Source organism: Ursus americanus, chromosome 5, assembly GCF_024610735.1.
Source record: "Ursus americanus isolate L20-20 chromosome 5, mUrsAme1.1.p, whole genome shotgun sequence".
Classification (NCBI taxonomy): domain Eukaryota; kingdom Metazoa; phylum Chordata; class Mammalia; order Carnivora; family Ursidae; genus Ursus; species Ursus americanus.
Genome location: NC_142131.1, coordinates 55508502 through 55533457, shown reverse-complemented (window position 1 = coordinate 55533457; position 24956 = coordinate 55508502). Strand labels below are relative to the sequence as shown.

Below are 24956 nucleotides of genomic sequence, written 5' to 3'. Positions count from 1 at the left end.
GACCCATGGCAGCTTTGGAACAGAGTTGTACCCCCATGTTGGTGTCCCATGAGGGACTGGTCTTTCATTTCCCCATGGCACTGACTGCTGACTAGCAGAGGTATGAGATATGAGGGTGTATAACCTCTCCAGACTTCTCTGCCAAGGGTAAGTCTCCTGACATGCAGAATGAAACTGGAACACTTTCTTACACCACAAAAAACGAATCCGGAATGGATGAAAGACCTAAATGTAAGACAGGAAACCATCAAAATCCAAGAGGAGAAAACAGGCAGCAATCCCTTTGACCTCAGCCACAGCAACTTCTTAATAGACACGTCTGCAGAGGCAAAGGAAACAAAAGCAAAAATGAACTGCTGGGACCTCATCAAGATAAAAAGCTTCTGCACAGCAAATGAAACGATCAACAAAACTAAAAGGCAACCGACGGAATGAGAGAAGATATTTGCAAATGACCTATCAGATAAAATGTTAGTATCCAAAATCTATAAAGAACTTATCAAACTCAACCCCCAAAAAACAAATAATCCAATTAAGAAATGGGCAGAAGACATGAATAGACACTTTTCCAAAGAAGACATCCAGATGGCTAACAGACACATAAAAAGATGCTCACCATCATTCATAATCAGGGAAACACAAATCAAAACCACAATGACATACCACCTCACACTGGGCAGAACAGCTAAAATTAACAACTCAGGAAACAACAGATATTGGCAAGGATGCAGAGAAAGGGGAAACCTCTTATGCTTTGGTAGAAACGCAAGCTGGTGCAGCCACTCTGGAAAACAGTATGGAGGTTCCTCAAAAACTTAAAAGGTAGAGCTACCCTACGACCCTGCAACTGCACTACTAGATATTTACCCAAAGGATATGAAATGCTGGTTAAAAGGGGTACATGCACCCCAATGTTTATAGCAGCACTATCAATAATAGCCAAATTATGGAAAGGGACAAAATGTCCATCGACTGATGAATGGATAAAGAAGATGTTGTATACATACAATACATATATATATATATATATATATATATTATATGTGTATATATATATTGTATGTATACAACATATATATGGCTCAGTTGGTTAAGCATCCAACTCTTGATTTCAGCTCAGGTCATGATCTCAGGTTGTGAGATCAATCCCACTGTCAGGCTCCACACCGGGAGTAGAGCCTGCTTAAGACTCCCTCTCTCTCTCTCTCTCTCTCTCTCTGCCCCTCCCCCTGCAAGGTTCTCTCTCTCTCTCTCTCAAAAAAAAAAAAAAAAAAAAAGCAGACAGGGAGTCAAACCATAAGAGACTCTTAAATATAGAGAACAAACTGAGGGTTGCTGGACGGGAGGTGGGTGGGGGAATGGGCAAAATGGGTGATGAGTATTAAGGAGGGTGCTTGATGGGATGAGCACTGGGCATTGTATATAAGCGATGAATCACTCAATTCTATTCCTGAGACCAATACTACACTGTATGTTAACTAACTTGAATTTAAATTTTTTTTAAGGTGACTGAAAAAAAGAAAAAAAAAAGGGTAAGTCTCCTGAGAAGAAGGGCCACTGACACTCACTTGTTCCTCGTGTTAAATTCACCCCATCCCCCGACAACTTCTCCAGGATTCTGATAGGTTATACTCTCTGGGAAATCACACAAGAGAAGGGTTACTTAATTGTTGCTGCACTTGGTCTTGAAGTTATGACTGATGATTGTCCTTCCCCTCCCTTTGGCTAGCCCTTCTGCTAACCTAGGTGACTTGCCTGGTAGGGTAACCCAGACCCTTATCCATGAACAGTCTGAGCCCCAGATCACCGTGCCTTTACCAGGCTGTAACTGCTATCCTTGCCCATTTAAAGCTGTGATTGGCCATGGAAGTGCCAAGGGACCTCAGGGGATCATGTGACGCAAAATGGATTTCTCCTTACCACCACCACCACATACCTCCTCATGATGATGAGGATCAATTGCTCCATTTTGTGCTTAGTCTCCCGGTGTGAGATGGGGAGCCCAAAGTGACAAGACAGCAGCCTAGTTTAAGTTTAGTGGAACACCTACCGTGCACCGTAGTGGAAGCATCCTCCATTTGGGACATAGGATCTCGAGTTGCAAATAGGAAGTGTGCAAATTCTCCAGATGGGTCAATGAGAGTGATGATGAACAGGGATGCTCCTTCTTACCATCCTGGATTCTCAGACCCATGTATCCTGTCTGTTGAGGACATAGAACCATAGAATGGCATTTGGTTTAAGACATATACTCAATCTAAAGAATGTTGCCCCATCCTTGCAGAATATCACCTCTAAATTAATACTTGAGCTACACCTTTAAGAGGTTGCTACAATCCTTAATCAGGCCAGCAGCTTCAGGATGGTGTAGTATACAAAAGGATCAGTGGATCCCATGGTTATATGCTCACTGCCACACCTCCTTTTCTATAAAATAGTTCCCTGATCCAAGGTCATGGTATGTGGTACTCCACGTCAGTACATCAAACACTGATTTGATCCTTATATCTGCTAGTGGTGCTGGCTGAGCCAAGGCATGCTGGAAAGGCAAATCTGAATGCAGAATATCTATCAGTCCCAGTCAGAATGAAACATTGCCCATTCCAAGTTGGAAGAGATCTGAAATGCAAGGTTCAGCAATCATTTCTGTTTCTGGTGGGTCAACATTCAGCCGTCACAGTAGCTAAACTGACTTAGCAGCAGCTAAATTTCCCTTAGAGAAAGGGAACCCATGTTGTTGGAACTATGAATAGCCTTCATCTCTGTCACCAAGGCCAATACATTCATCAGCCTGTTTTGCAAGAAATACAGATGTATGCACGTGCATGCATTAGTACACACACACACACACACACACACACACACACACACACGTTTCCTAGCCCTAGCTACTGTAAGAGTCTAGAACAACCACACCCCAGTAGCAATGAACATACCTAGTGCCCAGGTCTTGGTTTCTAAATACTATTCTCTAATAAAAGTAACCAGGGCTCCTTGAGAAGTGATTGATTGCTAGGCTATAGCAGGGAAAATAAGATGAGCTTGGCACATTTTGTAGCCAGAAAGTAAGAAAGTGCTCAAAAAGATGTGAGCTTGTCAAAAAGAACAGGATCCAACCTGGAGGAGCACCTAATAATGGCCAAAGCTGGAAAAATTCTGGAAACAGAATAAATAATTGCTGTATTGGATTTAAACCGTAGAATAATAATATAGATGTCCAAGAGTCCATACTGGTATAATGAATGAACGAAGGAACGAATGAATGAATAAATAAATTGTAAGGATGGACAGTTCTTCCTTACAGTAGAATTCCAATTAATAAATGTAGGAGGAAAGAAGGAAGTAAAAAATCACTATTAGTCAAACACCACCGTAATCATTGTCGCAGACAAGATCTACCAATGGGTTGTGAAATGAATAGGTTGAAATTTGAAAAGGAACAGGACATAATTAGTCTCCAAGTATCCTGCAAAAAGAAGGATTACAAAAGGAAGATAGTAACTTTACAGTGCAGAAACCCAGCAGAAACCACTTTGAGCAAGCGATGAAAGTCAACATCACCAGTAATGAGACAATATATTAACACCATGATGTATGACCTCTTGATATGATGCACAAGAAGAACATAACTAGTTCCTTTGGCATTCTTGCCAAAAAAAAAAAAAATGCATAACCCCATTCCAAACATGAGAAAACATCAGACAAACCCAAACTGAGGGATATCCTACAAAATAATTGATCAGTATTCTTCAGAAGTGCAAGATCATGAAAAATAAGAAAAACTGAAGAACTGTTCAAGGTTATTGGAGACTAAAGACAAATAACAACCACCTCTGGGATTCTGGAGTAGAAAGGGGACAACAGTGGAACACTGGTGAAATTCAGATTAAGTCTATAGTTGATTCATAGTATTGTGCCAGTGTTAGTTTCCTGGTTTTGTACTGTGGCTCTGTATGATGTCATCATTAAGGTAAGCTAGGTAACGGATATGAGAAAGTTCTCTGTACTATTTTTGAAACTCTCCTATAAGTCTAAAGTTAGTTCAAAATGAAAAGTTAAAAAATAAACATCAAAAAATAAAATGCAGTTCATGTTTTATAAACCAAAAGAAAAAAAAAAGTATAGACCCAGATAATGCAAATACTTCCTAGTGTTACCTAAGTCCAAGCAAAACAAGTAACTCAGGTAGAAAAATAAAAAATTATGTCCACTCCTTAAACCAAACAGAAACTATATTTAGAGTTTCCACATGCTGTGTTCTTCCATTAACATGGATAATTGGAAATTGACTGCCTTTAGAAATGATGACCAGTTTCTCTCTCTGAGTACAACACAAGATAAATTCCCAGGGCAATGGCCTATGTTATTGAGCCCAACAGTAATTAAGTTAATGTATCCTATCTTGTGTATAGAGGTGTAATTCAGGTGGTACAAATCCTTTATTGAACTCAAATTCGATAGTCATGTACAATTCCACTATTTGTGGTGTGCACAAAGGCTGTAGGAAAATTATAAAAGGTGATACATTATAATTATATTCCTATGAAGGTTGGGTGTTTCACCTGACACAAGCCATTCATGGAGCACCCTTTCACTTGCACAGAGGAAATGTTCAAGTGAGTAAACATTAGCACATAATAAATGGAGCAGAAGCCTGTGGCTTTTGCCTGCCCAGGATTCTTTTCTCTTTCCTCTGTAAATATGCCCTGATTTTCCTTGAGACACCACCTCCTCCCTACTCTCGGCCAATATGATCCAGGAGGATGGGTGCCACAGCCTAGGTGACCCCAGCCTGCCCCAATAGCATATAATTCCCCTGGCCACAGTTTAGGAAGGTTCAGGAAGGGCACATGACCCCAGCCTGGCCAACGGAGCTCTATTCTAGGGCTTTTATTTGAATGACTAGGAAAGAGAAGGGCTCGTTCTTTCATAGATGACACTAAAGACGATTTGAGGTAAGCCCAGAGTCAGGGGTGCCCACCTTCTTGGAAGGTTATCTTGGAAGAGATCCTGAATGAGGCCAAAAGGCAGAAAAGCAGGGGCGCCTGGGTGGCGCAGTCATTAAGCGTCTGCCTTGAGCTCAGGGCATGATCCCAGCGTTCTGGGATCGAGCCCCACATCAGGCTCCTCTGCTGGGAGTCTGCTTCTTCCTCTCCCACTCCCCCTGCTTGTGTTCCCTCTCTTGCTGGCTGTCTCTCTCTGTCAAATAAATAAATAAAATCTTTAAAAAAAAAAAAGGCAGAAAAGCAGAGCTAAGAGAGACAGACCGAGCAAACAAATACTTTCGTCAACACCTTCCTTCTCTCCTTCCTACCTTCCTCCCTTGCTTCCTTCCTAAAGCCAGATTTAGTTGGGCTTTTAATATTTACTAATGTAATAAACAATTTAAAATAAAGATTTCTAAGCCAAAAAAAAAAAAATCTTTTACTTGAAATCTCAGCACCCAGATCTATCTCTATATTCACTTGCTATTATACCATTATAAATAATCCTGTCTTTGTAATTCTTCTAATTACCCTCTCTCACTTTCCTGGTCTTCCCTCTCATCTCACACCTCAACAACATGTACAAATCTCACCTCTTCCCAGAGCAATCAAGTGTTCCACCTACCCCTTTCCCCAAGTGTCACACATTTGAAACCTCTGTAACTCAGACTTTGAATTTTCCCTAAGCTCTAAAATAAATGGAAAAGGGGGTGGGGCAAGCTGGGGGAAAAAAGCCTTCCGTGGTCATTCTGGGGTTAAATTTGGAAGTTTATTCTTTTTTTTTTTTTAATTTTTTATTATGATATGTTAGTCACCATACAGTACATCCTCAGTTTTTGATGTAGTGTTCCATGATTCATTATTTGCATATAACACCCAGTGCTCCATACAATATGTGCCCTCCTTAATACCCATCACTGGCCTATCCCAATCCCCCACCCCCCTCCCCTCTGAAGCCCTCAGTTTGTTTATTCTAACAAGAGAAGCAGCCAGGTTGCCATGACTTGTGTTTTCATGCCAGCCCCCAAAAAGCTCAGCAATCTTGGGAAAGGTACCTAAAAACATAGGCTCCACCTCTTGGGCCATGTAAGGAAGGGTTACGCTAAAAGAGAAAAGGGGCTTTTTCCGCCATAGTGTTTTGATCAAGTCAAGTGACAATGTTATCATTCAAGCTTAGCATTTTACCCACCTTCCTCCATGAGCCAACCTGCTATAGGATAGAGACCACCTGCCTGTAAACCAGGCACAACAGCAATATCAGCAGCAAACATCTGTGTAGCTACTACGTGCCAGTACTAGACATACTTCTAGCTGTGTGTCCAACGCTGCAACAGTGCTTTGAGGTCCGTCATTTTAGTCTCCTTGGTGAAACAAGGAAACCAAGAGGTTAGACTACTGGACTGAAACCCCTCAGCAAGGAAGATCGGCATCATTATTCTAACCCTGATTCAGCTAGGCAAAAAGTCCCTCCCTTTCCAATGTGTCGTGTTCCTCCACAGAAACTCTTGTCTTTGATCACCCTCCAGTTTACCCAGAAGAGGCAGAAGCAGAAACACCTGTGTTGAGCTAGTATCTCTAGTGAGGGGCTGAGAGTGCTGCGTCTGCAACATAGAAAACCCCTGACAACCACCTCCATGTCTTTCACCCTGCAACCCAAATAAAAGACTGTCTCCCAAGCAGTAATGATAAATAAAAAGTACGAATTTCCAGCATATGTTAAAGGGGCTCACCACAACACTATTTATAATGAAGAAAAAAAATCTAGAACCATCCACCTGGGGAATGGCCAAGCCAAGGGGCATAGATCATTAGGAGGGAGATCGTGTACCCCTAAAAAGTGATATTCACTATTTTGTACATGAAATAAATCGAACAAAAAAGTGGCGGGGGCAGAGAGAAGAAACCAAAAGAATAATATCAATTACAACAAAATAACTTTGTTTGATCATTTACTATGAATGGCACATCTCATGAATTGTATCATTGAATCCGCCTCTACAATTCTATAAAATAGGTATTCTTATTCATCCCCATTTTTCAGATGAGGAAACTGAGGCTCAGGTTAAGTCAAGTGCCCAAAGTAATTAAAATAGAACCCATTTTAGAAATAGGGAAATTTGGGCGCCTGGGTGGCTCAGTCAGTTAAGCGTCTGCCTTTGGCTCAGGTCATGATCTCAGGGTCCTGGGATTGGATCGAGTCACTCATCGGGCTTCTTGCTCAGTGGGGAGCCTGCTTCTCTCTCTGCCCCTCCTCCACCCCTGCTCAAGCTCTCTCTCAAAAAAAATTAAAAAATAAAATCTTCAAAAGAAAAGAAATAGGGAAATTCGACTTCGTAGCCTTATCCTTCAAGCATTTATCACTACTATGTGAAAATGCAGATACAAGCATGCATTGAAGAACAACTATATAGGAATACCTATGTATGCCAGGTCCTTTATATGGTTCTGTGATACAGAATTAACAAAACAGACAAGGTTATATTACTCATGGAGCTTACATTCTGGTAGAAGTAGAAGACAGGCAAATGTGACAGTGGAAATAAAGACTATGAAGAAAATAAAGCAAAGTAAGAGAACAAGGAGAGAATGGGAAGGTGCTGGTTTAAATGTTTAAACAGGGTCATCCAGAAAGTCCTTTTGAGAAGGTGACATGTGAGCAGAGTAAGAAAAGGAGGAATAAGGGGCGCCTGGGTGGCTCAGTCGTTAAGCGTCTGCCTTCGGCTCAGGACGTGATCCCGGCGTTCCGGGATCGAGCCCCACATCAGGCTCCTCCGCTGGAAGCCTGCTTCTTCCTCTCCCACTCCCCCTGCTTGTGTTCCCTCTCTCACTGGTCTCTATCTCTGTCAAATGAATAAATAAAGATCAAAGAAAGAGAAAGAAAGAAAGAAAGAAAGAAAGAAAGAAAGAAAGAAAGAAAGAAAGAAAGAAAGAAAGAAAGAAAGAGAAAGAAAGAAAGAAAGAAAGAAAGAAAGAAAGAAAGAAAGAAAGAAAGAAAGAAAGAAAGAAAGAAAGAAAGAAAAGGAGGAACAAATCTCACAGCTACTGTCAAGTGGGTGGTGGAAGTGGGGTTGCTCCAAGGAGAAGATCCATTTAGTGCTAAGATACAGAGGAATGGCGCACCTGTGTGTTCAAAGAATAGCAGGAAGGCCAGTACGTCTGCAGGAGGAGCTAAGGGAGGAAGAGGAGGTGAGTTCAGAGGGATGGGCAGGATCCTGAGGACTTTGCAAGGTTTGTGGATTTTATGAAATGGGAAAAACCTTAGAAGTGTTTCAAGTGAGGAGTGACGTGATCTGATTAAGTTTTAGAAGGATTGTTCTGGCGGCTGTGGGGAGAACAGACAGTCAAGGCAGGTGAGTACAAGTGGTAAGAAGTAAATTAGGATTCTGAATATATTTTGAAGACAGAGTTGACGCCATTTCTTCACGATTTGGATGTTGGATACAGAAACAAAAGACAAGTCATGGATAGCTCCAAAGGAAGATCTGACAAAGATAAAAAGGAAAGTTACAAAGAATATTTTAAGGTAGAGAAAATTTTTCTATAAAATGTTTGAATACATAATGAATTACGTATCACTATAATTGAAATGATAAAAATAATTGTATATAAATTCAGGAAAATGGTGCAGTCACTATGAAAAACAGGATGGTGGCTCCCCGAAAGATTAAAAATACAAGTATCCTATGACCTAGCAAATCCACTTCTGGAAAAATAAAAAGTTGAAAGCAGGGACTCAGACAGATACTTATACACCCATGTTCAGAGTGACATCATTCACAATAGCCAAAAGATGGAAGCAACCAAAGTGTCCATTGACAGCTGAATGGATAAACAAAATGGGATATATCCATACAATGGAATATTATTCAGCCTTAAAAAGGAAGGAAATTCTTGGGGCGCCTGGGTGGCACAGTGGTTAAGCCTCTGCCTTCAGCTCAGGGCGTGATCCCGGCGTTATGGGATCGAGCCCCACATCAGGCTCCTCTGCTATGAGCCTGCTTCTTCCTCTCCCACTCCCCCTGCTTGTGTTCCCTCTCTTGCTGGCTGTCTCTATCTCTGTCGAATAAATAAATAAAATCTTAAAAAAATAAAAAAATAAAATAAATAAAAAGGAAGGAAATTCTGATATATGCTACATTGTGGATGAAACTTAGTAACATTGTGTTAATTGAAATGAGTCAGTCATTAAAAGACAAATACTGTATGATCGCACTTATATGAGGCACCTAGAACAGTCAAAATTATAGTGAAGCTGGCATCCACCTTGTCAGTTCAGATGAATAATAAACATTACAAGTCATATCACCCCCAGACTCAACAGGACAAGCCAAGGACCATGTAGACCTAGGCTCAAGGGATATGGATGCTTGCTTATCATTCAACGGAACCTGTAGGGCAAGTAGTTAATCAACATTACCCTAAAGGTATAATCACCAGATGTAACTAATGAAATCTCTAACATTAAAAATAAAAATATTTTTGGGATTCCAACTATCTTGAGATCAAACAGACCTCCAGGGGACCAAAGGAGCACCAGAAAGGATCAAGTAACATCTGCTAACACAACCTTATAGGCCTCGAATCAATGGTATCCACCTTCTCAGGAGACCCCTGCACCAAATTTTGCACCTAAAAACCCTCACTTGCAAGCCACTGGGGAGTTTGGGACTTTCTAGCACTAGCTCTTTCTTCTCCTGTGTGGCACCACACCAATAGATAGCCCATCTTTCCTCACTGCAAAAGCTCAGTATCAATTTTTGTTGGTTTGTTGCACATCAGGCGAACGAACTCCTGTTTGGTTCGGTTACAGTAGAGACAGAAAGTAGAATGATGGCTGCTAGGCGCTGGAGGGAAGGGGAAAGGGGAGTTACTGTGTAATGGGTGGAGCGTTTCAGATTCAAAAGATGAAGAATGTTCTGGAGATGGACAGTCATGGTGGCTGCACGATAGGAATGTATTTAATACCAAGAAACTGTACACTTAAAAATGGTTACATGCTAAATATTATGTTACATGCATTTTATCTCAGTAAAAAAAAATTAAGTCATCACCAAACCACGCCCCCCCCCCAAAAAAGGGAAAGAAGCATAGAAGTTATGAGTCTCCTGAGGCAGAGCCAACGTTCTGTGGCAGAGGGGTGAGTCTTCTCACACCTACTGCAAACAGTCCCAGAAATCTTCAGGGTATTTGAGTGGGGAAAGGCTAAAACAGAGCTTGGAAGCCTTGATCTCTCTCTGACTACTTAGGTGTCTTGAAGAGAAACTCTAGCAAAAAGTGCTAATAGATGGTGTGTTGTTCAAGCATCTATTAGAAGAACAAATGATGGATTCTCTTCCAATTTAATGAAGCAGAGATCATCAAACACACATTGCAAGCTATAAAACATTCTTCTCATTGCAGACTCCCTAGGGGAGGTTGCAAAATAGATGGGCGTTAATATCTGAAGATTAAATAACACGATAGCAGATTCTTCTATGTTTGACCTACTTTCTGAGTAATGAACAAAGAATTTTTTTACTCATCACCTTTGATAAACAACCTAATAGGTCAGTGTTAAGCCCATGATAATGACAATGGTAGCAAGGGGAGACATAAAGTGTGGGTACCTATTTATTACAAGGACGAGATAGAATGTGTGGTCACCAAAAAGACAAACACTCCAAATTAGGCTAGCAGGACTTCAGCAAGGACTTCAGAGCATTCGGCAATTCTCCCTTCAGGCCCACAGGAGAAGAAATGGCCTCCCATTTTACCATCACCCACTGGAGAAGACACCTCATAAAGTGAGCCAGAAGGCCCCGTTTAGACATCCTGCTTCTGGAGGGCCTAAAAGGGGCACATAAATACAAATTTCAAACTCAGAATACTTGAAGTCTGTGAGGTCTCTTAAGGGCACCTTATCCATCTGCAGATGGGAAACTGGTCCCAAAGATGGCTGACCCAAGGTCAAACAGCCAACATGTAGGAAAAAGCCACTTCCTTTAACTATCTGTATGACCTCGAACAGAGGAAAGGAATGAGCAAAGGAAAAGGGATCTCAATGTTTGAAATCAAAATGAATAAGAAACTGTAGGTCTCCTGAGGCATAAGGACACTGAGGGCTTCAGAATCTCAGTGTTCTTATGTGTAAACTGGAAATGACAGTTACTCCGAAAGGTTTCTTTTAAGAAAATAAGACATGTACACTTATCTAGGTGTGGTAATGGATTGCGGACGACAGTGTATTGTGGTCACCCAACTGAGAAAGCTTTGCTGGTTCCCAGGTGTCTACAGGATAGAACCTAAATGACCATCATCAAGATCTCATCTTAAATTATTACCACTTAGCTAACCAACCCTTCCTCGCCCACTCTCTCTCAAGTTGTATCAGCCCCTCAGCAACACTACACGTGTCCCTATTTCATTTTCTTTATGGTACATATCCCTGATTTTCTTATTTATTCACCCGCTTATTTAGTCACACTGCTATATGCCAAGTACTTGAAACCATACCTATTACATAAATGTTGTCCTCCACGGTTGTTGACTGAACTGGCTTGAAATTAAAGACCATCGACAAGACCCTCTTGAAGATGAAATGATTCCCAAATGTGACACCCCCTTTTCTGTCAGAATGTCTTGAATACCATCCTGCCAATGGACAGAGAGCTGGAGCAAGAGATCTCTTAAGGCTCTTTTTACTTTTTAGAATCGTTTAACCTCTCCCTGTGTCTATTTGCCACTAGAAAATCTATCATTTGCAAGAAGAAACAATGAGTTAGCAGCACCTTCCACTTCCCTACGAAGCCTTAAACCCGTGTAAAATTGTACAATCTGGTCACGCAGTTGAAACTCAACTCTCGGAAGGGAAGGAGGGAGAGAGCTTTTTATACTCAAGAGCTAAGGCTAAAATATGTAAAGAAAAATAACAACGCTGGCAGTAAGTATTGGCAGCTTCTCTGACAGCAAAATTCAATTTTAAAATAAATCAGGCAATTCTTCAAACTAGAGCTAGACTTCAGGAAATTAGGGTTTGTGTTCAAGTGGGCACATTACAATTTCATAAAAACTGTCTTAGCTATTTCTCTGCTGAGGACTTTGGAAGATGATGATGTGCTTAATGTTTCTGATTATGTTGCCGGGCAAATCAAGGACCATGGAATAACTGGAGAAGCAGGAACTGAAAGTGTTTGGAAAGAAGGCCATCCTATCAGAATGGTGTCCTAGGCTCATAGATGGGGCCAGGCCTCACAGCACGCCTCCACCTCACTCCTACTTCTACTCTGGACACTTTCAGAGAAATTCAACCAAAAGGGAAAGAAGATCCTAAGTCCATCCTTAACAAGTTCTGAATGTTCTGTTTTCAAATAGATGGTGTCAAAGGGAGAAAACTCCCTGCTGTGTGACAAACATCATAACGGGTGAAAGCAGCAGGGAAGGCCTTTTTTAAAACTGACGTGTTACTGTGTCTTCCAAACCAAGATTAGCCTGAGTCCAAAAAAAAAAGGATGGTTAACAAGAGAATTTTGGCTTCATCTCCCAGCAAGGAGACTCCATTAGTTTAAGTCCAGAAATGCCTTGCCTTAAGAACACCCAGCACAAAGAAATCAGATTGTGTGAAATGAAAAAGTAACTGGAAGGAAGTCCACACTGCACCCTCTCTCATTCCACATGAGAGGAACCTGAGGCCCCAAAACATCGAACGTCATGCCCAAGGGCATTCACCACAGCCAGAACAAGATCCCAGATCTCTTGGCTCCCAAGTTGGCTGACCAACCATCCTGGTTTGCCCAGAACGGTACTCATTTTAAAATCATAAGGCCCTCATCTGACTTCCACCTGCTGGTCTGTCGTGTAAGGAGTTGGAAGTTGTCCCTTTGTCCTAACAACAAGTAAAAATCTGAACGAACTGAAAAATCACCTCAGAGAAGTGAGGTCACAGAGCAAACCACTATTCTCAACATTGAAGAGACAGCCAGGCAGATACAGAAAATCACAACCTACTGAAAGAGAAGAGAAAGCCCCGCCTGGACCAATGCAAGGATAGGAAAACCTGAACTATAATTGATGGATTATTGAGGGTTCGCCCTGGACAGATCTGAGAGTTAAAAACTCCAGGGGGCACCCGTCATAGGAGGTCCTCACATGCTTGTGAGTTTTGCTTCTGGGAGACAGAACAGGTTCTCACAGTGAAGATGGACGAAAAATGCCCCCATGCTTCTAGCAAGGGAGTAAGAAAAAAAAATTGAAATACACCGGAGCACTCTGTTCTTCTCAACAAGGCCTGCCCACAAGAGAAACTAGTTCACTAGAACCTACTAATTCACTAGAACCTAAACTATTGGGGTTTTATCAGAGCCCAGTGGGACTGGGGGAGAAAAATACCTAGCAACAGTCTACTCCAGACTTCCACATGGAGGAAGGGAAATACACAACTCAAACGTCTCTGGCCAGTCTGCCCCACAGAAGTGGGGGGCGAGGGGGGTGGGTATTCTAAGAAACACTGTAAAGTTCACAGTCCAGGGATGCAGGCTCACTAAAATATTGTGGCCTAATCATAGATGGAACTGTAGGACTCCCCCTCCACCTTACCACTAAACCACTAAACAGGTATTTATCACAGTTCCTTTGACCCAGTGTATCATGTCTGGCTATCAGGAAAAAAATTATAAGGCGTACTAAAATGTAGAAAACGCAGTTTGAAGAGACTGAACAAGTATTAGAACCAGAGTCAGATAGGCAGGAATGTTGGAATTATCACATCAGGAATTTATTTAAACTATGATTATATGCTAAGGGTTCTAATGGAAAAAGACATGCAAGAACAGATGGGTAATGTAAGCAGAGAAATGGAAATTCTAAGAAAGAATCAAAACGAAATGCTAGAGATCAAAAACACTGTACCAGAAATAAAGAATCCCTTTTAAGGACTTGTTACTAGACTGGATATGGCTAAGGAAAGAATCTCTGAGCTTGGGGATATGTCAATGGAAACTTCCAAAACTAAAAAAGCAAAGACAAAAAAAGACTGGAAAAAAAAAATAGAACAGAATAGCCAAGAACTGTAGGACAACTCCAGAAAGTAGAACATACATGGAACGGGGAATACCAAAAGGAAAAGAGAGGACAGGACAGAGGGAGGATGTGAAGCAATAATGACCAAGAATTTGCCTCAAATTCAGGAAGCTCGGAGACCATCAAGCATGAAAAATGCCCAAAAAACTATACCATCTTCAAGCTGAAGAATATCAAAGATATTCTTGAAAAAATCTTGAAAGAAGCCAGAAGAAATGAAACGCCTTACCTGTAGAGGAACCAAGGTAAGAATTAAATCTGACTTCTCCACAGAAACCATTTAAACAAGAAGAGAATGGGGTGAAATATTTAGTGTTGAGAGAAAAAAACAACAACAACCTAGAATTCTATTTCCTACAAAATTATTCTTCAAAAGTAAGGGGAAAATAAAGACTACCTAGAGAAAAAAAACAGAATTTACCAGTAGTAGACCTTCCTTGCAAGAAATGTTAAAAGAAGGTCTTCAGAAAGAGGGGAAAGGATACAGGCCAGAAACTTGGGCCTACTCTTCTTTTTTTAAAAGATTGTATTTATTTATGAGAGAGAGAAAGCATGAGCTGGGGGGGGGGCAGGGAGGGCAGAGGGAGAAGCAGACTCCCTGCTGAGCAGGGAGCCAGGTGCAGGGCTTGATCCCAAGAACCCAGGAGCCCAGGCTCTTGACCTGAGCCAAAGGCAGAAGCTCAACCAACTGAGACACCCAGGTGCCCTGAACCTTGGGTCTACTTGAAGAGAGGAAGAGCACTAGAGAAGTAATAAGTGAAAGTAAAATTAAAAACTTTTATTTTTCTTATTCTTTATTGATCTAACAGATAAGAACTTACTCAAAATAATAATATTCAATGATTATATTGAATATTATTCAACAATGATAATTTTACATATAAGTGAAATGCATGACAGCAGTGATACAAGGGATAGAAAGGAAGATACAGAAATATTTTGTTACTGCAAAGTACTAGCACTATTCACGAAGCAGTGTAGTATTATTGGAAAGTGGACTTAGATTAGTTATAAACATATATTACAAACACTAGGATAAATACTAAAACCAGTAAAAAAAAGAGAAGTATAACTGATAGGCTAAAAAGGAGAGAAAATGGAATCCTATAAAATGCTCAATTAAAACTAGAGGCAGAAAAAAAGAGTAGGAGGCAAAAACAGGAATAAAGAACAAAAGCAACAAATAGAAAACAAATATGGTAGCTATTAATCCATCTACATCAATAATCACCTTATACGTCAATGGAAAGTAGAAAATATAGGTGAAAGATACATCTGATAAAGGACTGTCATCCAAAATATAAAAAGAACTCTCCAAACTCAACAGTAAGAGAACAAACATTTAAAAGTTCAGGCAAAGACCTGAACAGACACCTCACCCAAAAAGATATCTAGATAGCAATTCAACATACAAAAAGAGGCTCCCCGTCATGTGTCACTAGGGAATTGTAAGTTAATGCAGTGAAATACCATTACACACCTGTTAGAATATCCAAAATCCCGAACACTGTCGACACCAAAGCCTGGCGTGGATGTGGAGTAACAGGAACTCTCATCCATTGCTGGTGGGAATGTGAAATGGTACGGTCACTTTGGAAGACAAGATGGCAGTTTCTCACAAAAATAAAGATACTCTTCGCATATGATCCAGCAACTGCACTCTTAGGGATTAACCGAAAGAGCTGAAAACTTCATCCACATGAAGCCTGCACAGGGACGTTGATGGCAGATTTATTCGTAACTGCCCACACGTGGAAGCAGCGAAGATGTCCTTCGGTAGGTGAATGGGAAAATAAAACGTGGTCCATCCAGACCACAGAATATGATTCAGCGCTAAAAAGAACTGAGCTATCGGGCCATGAAAAGACATGGAAGAACCTTAAGTGCACATTACTAAGTGAAAGAAGCCAATCTGAAAAGGCTACACAGTGTGAGATTCCAACTCTCAGACATTCTGGAAAAGGCAGAATGAGGAAGACAGTAAAAATATCAGTGTTGCCAGGGTTGTGGGGAAGGAGGGATGACTTGATGGAGCACAGAGGACGGGCTGAGGGCACTAAAGCTATTCTGGGTGATACTATAATTTTGGACACATGTCATACTTGTCCAAACCCATAGAACATACAACACCAGAGTGAGCCCTAATACAAACATCATCTCTGGTACTGATAATGATTCGTCGCTGGAGGTTCATCAGTTGTAATGAATGCACCACTCTGGGGAGGGCTGCTGAAAATGCGGGAGGCTGTGGATGTGTGGGGGCAGGAAGTATATTGGAACTCTCTGTACTTTCTGCTGAATTATGCTGTCTGTGAAATTAAAGCTGCTCTAAAAAAGTAAAGTCTATTTTTAAAAAAGGGGGGGGGGGCCTCATCTTGAGAAATCCCTCAGTCATGGGCAAATAGAGACAGGTAGTCACCTTATTCCCATGCTAGGATGTGTTGTGTTTATACCTTACTCAGCAAAGAGGGCAAAGTCTCTCTGAAATGATCACAAAGGGGAATGGGAGAAATACAACTTGGTTTCTACAAGTTATAGTTAAGGACAAGTCGTCTGAAATCCATCTACTACATAAAGCAAGACATACCTATTTTTAAAACCCCCATAAATCAAATACTTGAAAGTGGATTTCTTAAATCATGCGTTAAAATGAATTATTTCAGCACCTTTGTCCTCAGGCTATGAGCCAGGCTCTCAAAAGAGAGCATCTGAAACAAGTCCATTCACACACACAAGGATTTACACATTATTCTGGCATATACCTCACTGATTGGGGGGGGGGGTAGGGGGAGGGAGGGTAAATTTGCTTTCTAAAATACATGTTTTAAGAGTTTTCAAGAAATCACATCTTATCCTTTAAGAAAATTACTGTGCTCACCTGAGGGACCCCCAGATCCTTAAGGGCTGACAAGTTTGTAACTGCTGTGTGGGGAGATGGAAAAGAGAAGAATTAATACAAGGAATCCTTGCCATGAACGGACTGGTACCAAGGAAGTAGGTGAACAAGCAGGATCACTTCTCAACGCCCAGGTCTGTCCCCACACACCTGCTTTCCTCTGAAGCTGATGCAACTTGCTGGACCATGGCGAGGAGGTGGGGAGATACAAAATGTACCAATGAAGGTGCTCAAATGTCCCTAGAACAAAAGATAGGCCCTTTGCTTTAGAATGTTTCCTGATTTTTTAATCCAAATTAAACGATGCCAGAAACACCTCAAATGAGGTCAGTTATTCCACTGATGAGACCAGCGTGTCTCAGACCTCATGTGCATTCAAATCTCCTGGAATCTTTTAAAATGCAGGTTCTGATTCAGCGGGTCAGGGTGGGGGGCGAGAGTCTACAGTTCTACCATGCTCCCAGGTGATGCCAATGCTGCCGGTCTGGCAATAACAGGACTTGACTGTCTCATCCCATGGACTATAAAGTCATCCTTCACAGACAAATTTGATTCCACACCATTTCCCACAGAGTTGGATCCTTATTCCTTGAGGTTAAGAAACTTCACCTCATGGCTTTAGATGTCCTCCATACACCAACAGACCCCAAATTCATATCCCCAGTCTGGAGGTCTCCCCTCAGTTCCCGATTTGTAAATACCACTGTCTGCTTAATATCGCCACATGAATGTCCAACACACTTAAAACTTATATGTCAAAAACTCAACTCTGGATCTGCACCCCCACCAAAATTAAAACAGCTAATCAACCAAGCAACCAAAACAAACCAAAACAAAAGAACACCTGTTCTACCACCAGCCTTTCCCAACCCAGTGGAAGGTGACTCTGTTCTTTCAAATTTGCAAATGTGAGAAACCCGATATCATCCTGACTCTTCTCCTCCACACCGACATCCCATCTGTCATCAAATGTTTCTGGCTTTTCACCATTTCCCCTGGTACCACTCTGGCCAAGCCATTAGCATCCCCTGCATGGATTGCTGCAAAAGCCTTCTATCCAGTCTCCCTGCTTCTGCCCTTGCCCTCTGCAGTGCATTGGATGTTCCCACAACAGGTATGTCCTAATCCCCAGGACCTGTGAATGGACCCTTACATAGAAAAGGTGTCTTTGCAGGTGAGTTAAGGATCTTTGCATAAGGTCATCCTGGATTTATGTAGGTAGGCCCGAAATCCAATGGCAGGTGTCTTTATAAGATTAAGGGAGAGGGAGATTTGAGAGAGAGAGAGAGGGAAGAGAAAAGAAAGGAAGGGAAGGGAAAAGAAGGGGAGGAGAGGGGGAGGAGAGGAGAGAAAAGAGAAGAGAAGAGGCCATGTGAAGACACAGAGATTGGAGTTATGCAGCCACAAGCCAAGGATCGCCTGGAGCCACCAAGAACTGGAAGCTAAAAAACAGATACTCTCCTGGAACCCTGGAAGAAAGGCAACCCCACCAACACCTTGATTTCAAGACTTCCAACCTCCAGAACTGTCAGAGAATGAGTTCTTGTTTTAAGGCACCAGTGCATGGCCATATGCTGGGGGAGCCACAGAAAACAAATACATGCCTCTATAGTCCAATCTCAACTGGCAACCAGAGGAGCCTTTTAAATCAAAAGTCAGTTCCAGGCACTCCTTTGTTCAAGAGACAAATTCCTGCAATGGCTTTCCATGTCCCTCCAAGTAAAGACAAAGTCTCTCCAAAGGTCCTAGCCGATCTTCTTCCTATCTTCTTTCCCACCCCATTACTTCTCTGATCTCCTCCCCACTGCTCTCCCTCCTGCCACTCCACTCCAGCCTCCTCACTCCTCCCTCAACACACCAGGGACACTCCCACCATAGGAACTTGACCCTCTCTGGAGGTCTGGATGGTGATTCTTTCACCTCCTTCTAGCCTTTCATTAAATTTCACTTTCTCAGTGAGCCCTGTTATGACCAAGACTGCAAGCCCCAGCTCCCAAATATCCTTACCCTTCCCTGCTTTTTATTCTGGCAGACCACTTATCACCTTCTAACATATGGTATTATTTCCATATTTATCTTGTTTACTGTTTATTTTCTGTCTTCTCCAAAAGACTCTAAATGACATAGTGGCAGAAGTTTTTACTCCTTTGTTCACTGATACATTGAGAGTGCCTTAAGTAATGCCTGGCCCAAATCAGGTATTCAGTACACATTCAATGGAAGGAAGGAAGGAAGGAAGGAAGGAAGGAAGGAAGGAAGGAAGGAAGGGAGGGAGGGAGGGAGGGAGGGAGGGAGGGAGGGAGGGAGGGAGGGAGGGAGGGAGGGAGGAAGGGAACTTTTCTAAGACTGTAATAGAAATGATATTCAAACCCAAGACTGTCTGGCTCCAAGGCCTTTACTACTTCTAATCAATGCCACATCCCTAGATTTTTGATATAATACTCCCTTTGAAATGCCTGCTTTTGGACATCCTTGCAGGTGAAACTCTCCTAAGAGGAAGCCCTCTTGGAACTTCCATTATAAACACACTTGGAGAGTTTAGGGCCGACTTACCTTAGTCATATCAGGAGCTAGGAGTAGAGTGAGATGTGGGTCCTGTGCACAAGGAGAGTGAGTGGTATAGGGAATGGTAGAGGTGAGACATATTTGAAATATGTCAGAAAATAAACCCAGAGTAATTTAAGTAATGTCACAAGGCAGTAAATCAGACCCTTCCAAAACTGGAAAGGGGTCAAGAGCCACTCAAGTCCAAACACCCACTAATGCTTAATCACCTATAAATCAATACCACCAAGAAGGTAACTCAATTCTCACCTTCAATTAATACCTTAAATTCTCTTCCTTTCACTGTGTAAAAATCGCATCCTTACAGTGTTCACCATCAAATCCTCCAAACAAGGCCCTATTCCCATACAGAGGTCAGCACACTTTTTTTAAAGGACCAGATAGTAAGTAGGCTTTGTGGACCACACAATTTCTTTGGGAACCATCTAACCCTGTTATTGGAGCACAAAAGGAGCTATAGACAATATATAAAGGAATGGGTATGGCTGTTTCCAATAAAATTTTACTTATAAAAGCTGGCAACAGACCTTAGTTTGCTAACCCCTGCATTAGACCACCCAGAACAAGTCAAATCTCTCTTTCACAGGTCAGTCCCACAAATCCTTTAAGATGAATACAATAACCCTTCTATTTTTTGGATCAAAAAAAGTCTGATTTCTTTCCTTCTCACTGGTATGACCTCTAGTTCCTCTGTTGGGGCCCTCTTCTCACATGCTCCATCTGTCTGTGAAGTTGTCAGTGGGGGTCCTGACCTGAGTAGGATGCTCCAGGGTGACCAGACCACAACAGAGAGAGCCTATCAGCTCCCTCACTGTAGCCATCATGCCTCTAAGAACACTGCCCAAGATCACAGGTTTCCCTGCATCCCACATACCACTGTTGACTCAGAATGCATTCACAGTTGGCTAAAACCCCAGATTATAACCACACTGACCAAGTCCTTCCTTCCCCATTTTGTGTCTATGCCCTTGGTATTTTAGACATTACTTTACTCCCTTAGCCTTTGCCTCATTGGATTTCAGACTTGGCCTCCATCCAGTCAAGATCTGATTTCTGTCACTCACCATATTGGTCATTCTTCCTATCTTTTTCATCTACTGGTTAATGAGCAAACCCTTTCTATCTTCATCCAAGTCCTTGATAAGAAATCTCTAGGATGACTTGGCCACTTGCCCCATGGACCCCAACATTTCTACTCTCCTGTGCAGTCCCCTCTCTGGTGTGGAATGAGAACCAGATTCATGATTCCCTGAATGCTTTCTCTCTCCTTCAGATGCTGCATCACAGGGGGTATGAACACCAGACAGGATAGGATAGAACAGTGTGCAACATGTCCCATGTTACTGGCAACATTCAGTGGAAGGAGGGAGAAGAGGAGAGGGACCTCTCCTGGATTCTATAGCAAAGGACACAGCAGTTCAACTCCAGCACATCTGAAATCCAAAGACGTGCTTATGCTCACATTTTTGGGAAACAACATGACTGCAGTAATTTCACATGATTATCTCTGATGTGATATTGGATAGAGAAAGTCAGCTATCAGTGGCTTTTCTCTCACTACCACTAAGTCATTGAAAATGAAAACTTTTTCCAGTTTCTATGCTAGTGGGGATTTTGATTGGGAATTTGTTTTCTTTACCTTCTTTTTGAAGTATTTTAAAGTGAAGAACAATTTGTTTTTCAATAGGTGCTGAGCTGCTTTTACTCACCATACTTCTGACATCAAAGTGATCAAGGGTTTTTCTCACACCAACCAATTCTCCAACTCTCGAGACACCAACTGAGTATCCTGTAATTCAAGTCAATTCTGACACTCACTACCAGGAGTTAGCATCAGATCCTGCAAGTTAAAGGGCTCAGTCACTTCTAACCAACGTGCTGTAAAATGGAGATTCCCACAACCCCCTCCTCAGGTTCAAGAATTCACTAGAATGATTCACAGAACTCAGGCAATCTCTTTACTTACTATTACCAGTGTATTATGAAGGATACAACTCAGGAACAGCCAAATGGAAGAGATGCATAGGGCCAGGTATGGAGGGAAGGGCATGGACCTTCTATGCCCTCTTTGGGCACACCCCCCTCCCAGCACCCGGATGCATTCACCAACCCAGAAGCTCTCTGAATCCTTTTGTTCAGGAGTTTCTATGGAGGTTTCATTAAGTAGGCATGATTGATTACATCAGTGGCCACTGGTGATTGAACTGAACCTCCAGCCCTTCTCTCTACCCAAGGGTCAGGGAGGGTGCTCAAAGTTCCAACCCTCTAACCACATGATTGGTTCCTCTGGCTACCCGGCCCCATCCTGAAGCTATCTAGAGTCCCAGAAGTCACCTCGCTAGTCACAAACACCCATGTGGTTGAAAGGAGCTAATTATGAATAACACAAGACACTTCTGTCACTCAGGAAATTCCAGGGGTTTTCAGAGCTCTGTGTCAGAACCAGGGGCAAAGATCAAATATATTTTTTATTATATCACTGGTACAAATCATTGACCCTTTTTTTTTTAAGTTTTAAGCAGCACATCTACTTGGGTCCCAGGGGAAAAGCAATTCAGAAGAAATGCTGGTCTCTCTCTTGTCAATACCAAACTAGAATCATCTAGAATTTCATGCTGCAACAGGGAAAGAAACTTTCTAAATTAGAGAAAGTAGAGAAAAAAACACAAAGTTTTTTTTTTTTTTTTTCCAATTGTAGCCCTAAGTGGTGACCCAAGTTGAGACTGCAGTGGCTTTCTCTTCTACTTGCATAGACAGAGGCAGCGCTCAGAGTATGTATGTGTGAGTGCGTGTGCTTCCAGCCAGTTACCCAAATAGAATTTGGTATTCATGAGTTTTATATTTGTCTGTTTAAGGATGCTCAGACATAAATGGATCTTTAATTACATGGGTCTAAATATAACCCCATCTCCTCGCACACGAACCCCACCTTTCAATTGCAAATACATTCATTTGCTCCTACTAACATTAGCTCCCTCTGAGCTTTCAGAGAAAAGACTAGGGCAAGTCAGGGAAGGAGCTTCTTATGTGCAGAGGGAAGACCCCTCCCCAAAGGAAGCCCTCCCTCTTTCCTGTGAGTCTTTCCCTTTCTAAGAAAAGGAGTATGAGGAGCCAGCAGCTGCCTGCTATCAGCTTGGCCTGCCCATCTGCTATTTGTGGAGGCTGAGCAACTTTACCTTTATGGGAGGTTGTTACTAAGGGCAAGAAGGCTCCACTCTACTGCCCTGCATGAGAGGTGTCAACACCCAGGTTGCAGGGGGGTGACTCTGGGCAAAGACAGGACCTTTATAGTCCCTGTTGCCAGCAAAGTCTCTTGGCCTCTAATTTCCCAAAATCCTGCTTGGTGCACTGAAGTTTGTTTCTTTCCTTCAGCACTGATACCCACCAGCTTCCTATGTGAGTGTTGAGTTGATTCTGGGTTGATGGGGAGGCAGGAAACGCTGTGGGGGAGGAATAGCAGGATGGGAGCAATGTTTCGGGCAGAAGACCTGGCTGTGTACGCCCATTAGATTTGCTGTCGCTGAGCCTCTTCCTGGAGATGCCCCAAGGCTTTTCTTCCTTCCTGTTCCACTTCCTGAGCACAGAGGAGCACACAGCCATGACCAGCCAGCTTCCAACCACACACTTCTGCATTCCTAACCCAGGCCTTTGAACCCTGCTCTCTTTTCTTCCTTTTCTTCCTCTTATGTGCTCAGATCACCCAAGGGAGTGAGAGGAGGCAAGATTCCAATTTATTTCCTTGAGCTTCAAACCTGAGACTTGTTCATCCCTGGAATCGAAAGCTCTGATAGCTAGCGTGCCATTACAACAGCCCCACACTGCAGCAAAGGCAATTTGCGTTTCAAAAGTAATAGAGAGTAAATTGCGGAGGAAATATTTTATGCAAATTAACCAAGCTTAACATTTTGATAAAAGGCTTTTTAAAAAATGAACCAAGGAATCCAATACTCCATTGCAAGTTTAACACAAAAGAAAATTTCAAAAGCCTGAATTTTTTAAGTACGTGACAGCAAGAGACATTAACCACCAATAAGATGGAGCACAGAAGCCAGAGAGCATAAAACTATTAGTTCAAAACAATATTTATGTGAGCTTATGGATTAAGGTGCTTCAATAATTTAAATAATTCTCTCCCTTCTTTTGAGTGGACTCATCGCTAAGCCAAAACATATTTGCTGTGGGATCAATGCTACATTTGCAAGTGAGCTTGGAACCTGCTATCAGAGCAGGAAGGAGGAGAAGAAGAAAGATTTGAAGAGCATGAACTGTAGGTCAGGCCCTGTGCTAGGTGCTTCATGTACGCTCTCTCCTTTAAGCAGACATGCTCCAAGTTCCCTGAGAGAAAATGACAAAGGGACCGGGAAAAGCCATTTGCTGATTATTCTGGGCAAAGACACTTCCATGCGGAAAGAAAATGGCTGAGAGAGTACCATTAATGTCTTTTTCACCCACTCCCACTTGAATAAGATACTCTTTCAAAATCAAGAATGGTGGGTTGAAGACAAAATATTTTAAAAGCCTGGTAATATTTCCACTTACCCCAAATTCAGGCTTCCCAAAAGCCCCAAGCCCACGTCCTCACAATTGCCACGTAAAGAAGGTTAGAGGGAGGCGCAGGTTTCAACACAGGCAAAAGACCTACTAAGATGTGGATCCCAGTAGGGATTCCCAAATATGGGAGACCTTAAAATTAATACAGGGAACTGAGCATCACACGCACACCAAACTTTGTAGACAGGATACATGCTACACACACATGTGCACTATTTCTCTAATGTGTGTAAGTGCTATGGTGAGTAATACAATGCAAATTCATATTAAAAAGTAATTGAATTTGTAGTTTTTGGTCATAATATGTTTTCCTTCAATAGACCTTAGAAGTATAATCACCATCATGTGGAGGTCCACAGTGATTTTTACCTTAAAGAGAATTCTTCAACACAATAAACTTGGGAAGCAATGATCTCAAAGGCCTGGAACAGTTGTCACCAAACCCACACAAAGTGTTGTGTAGAAAAATCTCACAGACCCACCCTACAGGCTCATCCACTCTTGTTTAATAAGAAATCTAAAGAAGCTTGTTACCAATTTTTCCGGAATCAAAAGTTGCACATTGGGTCCACAATAGCTAAATCGTGGAAGGAGCCGAGATGCCCTTCAACAGATGACTGGATTAAGAAGTGTGGTCCATATATACAATGGAATATTACTCAGCTATCAGAAAGAACGAGTTCTCAACATTTGCTACAACATGGACGGCACTGGAGGAGATAATGCTAAGTGAAATAAGTCAAGCAGAGAAAGACAACTATCATATGATTTCTCTCATCCATGGAACATAAGAACTAGGATGATCGGTAGGGGAAGAAAGGGATAAAGAAAGGGGGGTAATCAGAAGGGGGAATGAAACATGAGAGACTATGGACTATGAGAAACAAACTGAGGACCTCAGAGGG

General features: G+C 42.0%; 1 long non-coding RNA gene across 1 annotated transcript; it reads right to left on the bottom strand.

The window, feature by feature from the left end:
- Nucleotides 1-1520: 1520 nt before the first annotated feature.
- LOC123790325 (uncharacterized) lies at nt 1521-19180 on the bottom strand. The gene is made up of 4 exons (XR_006779065.2): nt 17086-19180; nt 16918-16961; nt 15520-15601; nt 1521-2203 (listed from the first exon to the last, which is right to left on the bottom strand). It is a non-coding gene; the product is annotated as an uncharacterized LOC123790325 (long non-coding RNA).
- Between the last annotated feature and the right edge of the window lie 5776 nt (nt 19181-24956).